We start from the raw sequence: 4033 nt of genomic DNA, 5'->3' as shown, positions 1-4033 counted from the left end.
TATATATATATGTGTGTGTGTGTGTGTGTGTGTGTGTGTGTATGTGTATACAGGCGTGAAAGTAATTTCTACATAAGTGGAGAAAACTATATGTGAATATAAAATGTAAGCAAAAACAAATGGAAATATGCACCTTGAAAAATTTGTGTATATTAATAGCGTTGTGATTACCAGATAAACTATAAGCACACACGTGCGGACACACATACGCACACACATACACACGCACATACACATATACATACTTGTGCCGACATTTTCTTATGTGTTGAAAATTAATAGTTCAGAAAAATAATTTGTTAGAAACAAATATTAATTGAATTGAATTTCATTAATGAATGCTGACTGCTAGTGAAATGTAAACTCGTATTAAAATTGGGAGACGTGTTTGTTATGATTGGAACGAACGGTCGTCTGCCGAGTAATTTGCTGGGAGTGGACAAAAATTATGTATTTCAAAGAAACCTACTACTACTACTACTACTACTACTACCACCACCACCACCATCACCACCACCACCACCACCACTACTACTACTACTACTACTACTACTACTACTACTACTACTACTACTACTACTACTACTACTACTACTGATATCTCTTGTGATACTAACAAAGATTACTGATTTAGGTACAAAAGACCAATAATTTTGAGAGAAGGTGATTAGTCGATACTATCGACCTCAGTACTTGACTGGCACTTTTTTTTTATCGATCCCTCGATGGATGCGACAAAAGCAGTTTTTGTTTAAAATAGCCACCAGTGAATCGTACTTAAAAAAGCCAAGTTTATTGCATCATTCGTCTTGTGTTAATATCTTTTATAGACGTACAATGTCAAAAGACAGAAATACATCAGTAGCGAACGAAAATCGTCCAGAAGCAGTAGTGGTATTGCTAGATGCACATTTTTGCCTTTTTGTGTTTCGTCAGTAGCAAGTATGTACTGGCAACCGCATGCTTAGACGAAATCCACCGTTACTGAGATAATAAAACAGTGATTGAAAAAATCATTGATGTCGTAATTTGCCGGCAGATTGAATAAAATTTCGTTCTGTGCAACAGAAGCAGTATCGTATTAACATAATAATTTATGTATTATACTTAAGGTAGATACATCGTTTAAAACCAAATTTACTGCGGTGTTCCTGCTGAGATAATATTTCTTATAGACGTGAAATGTTAAAGAAAACACTGAAATATCTCAGTTGTAGACGAAAATCGTCCCGTTGCGGTGTTGAATTTGCTAACTTAGCATTTCTACCTCTTTACGGTTCGTCAGTAGCAAGTATCCACTGGCAACGATTTTCGTTTGCTATTAATATATTTTAATGTTCCAAACATTGTACGCCTATAAGAAATATTACCCCTGGACGATTACTGCAGTAAACCAGGCTTTCAACGACTTATCTGCTTATCTGCTTATCTGCTTTAAGTATGATATACACATAGTTATTTTAAACTAATACTGCTTCTGTGGCACTTGGATTTTTATGCCGACTAATTGCGACATCAGTGATTTTTCGGTAACTGTTTTTCTATATCAGTAACAGTATTTTGTCCTAAAATACCGTTGCCAGTGGACGCTTGCTACTGACGACGTGCAAAGAAGCAGAGATGCGCATATATATATATATATATATATATATATATATATATATATATATATATATATATATATATATATATATACTTTTATTTTATTCATTTTAGACATTGGAATGCGGCAATGCTGGGGCACCGCCTTGAAGGATTTAGTTGATCACATGAACCCAGTATTTATTTTATACTTGTTCTAACTTTCATTTCGTATGAGTGTGTGTGTGCATGTGCATGTGTGTGTACGTATTTAGATTAAAAACAGAGATAGATAACAGTCTATGCTGTCAATTTAAATGTAACTACATTTTTTTAGTATACAAATATTTTGTGTGCATATGTGTTATTCAAAGATATGTATGCTTGTATGTATGTATGTATGTATGTATATATATATGTATGTATGTATGTATGTATGTATGTATGTATGTATGTGGATGTGTGTATGTATAGACATATGTACGTATGTCTCCACATAACGCATGCATATGTATATATGTGCTATGTAGAGACAACAGTTCTTTATTATAACTCGGCTTACGCTCGGACAGAAAGAATCTTTAATATAAAGACGCTTGTATGTATGTATGTATGTATGTATGTATGCCATTATTCATTTTTATTTCAAGATTTCTTGCCAATAGAGAAAGAGCTGGTTTCTAACCTAGATCCACGGCTTCTTCATTGGAATTTCAACAACGTCAACAGGATATTTTTGTATGTATGTATTGGGTCATCTCATAACTAATACGTTTTTTTATACATTTATTTTTCAAAATTAAAATAAAATTCTTTTTTAATCTAAAATATACTCTCCTTCATTTTCTACAATGCTCTTCTGTCTATCTGTCTATCTGGTAGACATGCAAGGCTCCTCTTCCAAAATTCATTTGTCCGTGATTAAAAATACTCCTCCAGTACTGTTCTGACCCCGTCTACAGAGTTCATATTTTTTCCATCCAAATGATTTTGAAGACTGCAGAATAAATGATAATCAGATGGGACAATGTCCGGTGAATATGGTGGGTGGGGCATCGCTTCCCATTCAAACTGTTCCAGCTTTCGAAATGTCATCCTCACTGTATGTGGCCGAGCATTATCTTGATGGAGGAACACCTTTTGTCTTGAAACCAAAGATAGTCGTTTTTATTCTTGCGCTGACTTAATCCGCTCAAGCTGCTCGCAGTAGATCTCCTTTGTTATCGTTTGGTTTGGGTTTAAAAGTTCAAATTTAACTGAACCTTTCATATCCCACCAAACAGATTACGACACCTTACGTGAGTAAAGACCTTCTTTAGCCTGGGGTGCCGGTGTTTCTACTTTCCCTACCCACTGTCTTCGGCACTTGACATTTTTATAGAGGACCCGTTTCTCCAAAAAAGGTTTATTCGTGAGACGTGACAGTAAAGAAGAGCGCACATTCACTCTCTGCTTGCGATCAGACTCGGAAAGTTTGTGAGGAACCCATTGACCCAATTTGCTGACTTTTCCGATGTCACGCAGGTATCGATGAATAGTTGAACGACCAAATCCAAGCTTCTCTGCTTGTTCCTCAACAGTTACGATAGGGTTTTGTTCCACTAGGGTTTGCAGGACATCCTCGTCGAGCTCTACAAATCTTCCAGGACGAAGCTCGAGTTCTAGGCTGTAGTTTCCGGCTTGAAATTTCTGGAACCACCATTCACACTGGCTTTCGCTTACTGTCCAATCCCCATGCACTAAGAATAAGGTAAAATTACTATCTACTTTTATAGCAAGTTGATGCAGGTAGTTTATCCCGTCCCCCTCCGACTTTTAGTTGATGCAATTGAAAAAACCGCATTATTTATGGGATAACCCAAGCATGTATACGTGCAGATTTGTCTGTTTTGTCTTATTCAGCCAACCGACTAATTGCAACAATAGTGATTTTTTCGATGTGTGTGTGTGTGTGTGTGTGTGTGTGTGGCGCGAAATTGCGGAGATCCTTTGGCCAATAACTGATGAGGATTTGGCGACCTTCTGTATCCGTTTCCTGTTTGTTTATGCTTATATATCGTATATGTTTTTTCAACTTATTACATAAATAATTTGGGTATAATAATCAATGTATAGATATGCCCGAGAAGGTATGATCAAGTTGTCGCTATTGCTGTCCTGGTTCAGATCCTCGTGAGCACATATCAAGCATAACTATCTACAATTTATAGCGACCCGACTGTAACCATCACATCTTGTATTCCGACACAATATTATTGAATGTACACTGCCTAATCTTAAGGCGATCGAGAGAGATTTGTGCGGAATTTGTACCCAAGAATACTGGATCAGTTTTGTTGCTGTTGTTTACGTCTTGGCCAATACGACTCAGAAGCGTTTTGGTTGATTATTCATGATCACATTATCTTCTAATATGTTTTTCTTATTTAAAGACAGTTTGTATCATTTGAGG

This window comes from Octopus bimaculoides, chromosome 4 (assembly GCF_001194135.2).
Source record: "Octopus bimaculoides isolate UCB-OBI-ISO-001 chromosome 4, ASM119413v2, whole genome shotgun sequence".
NCBI lineage: Eukaryota > Metazoa > Mollusca > Cephalopoda > Octopoda > Octopodidae > Octopus > Octopus bimaculoides.
This window is presented reverse-complemented; position numbering follows the sequence as displayed.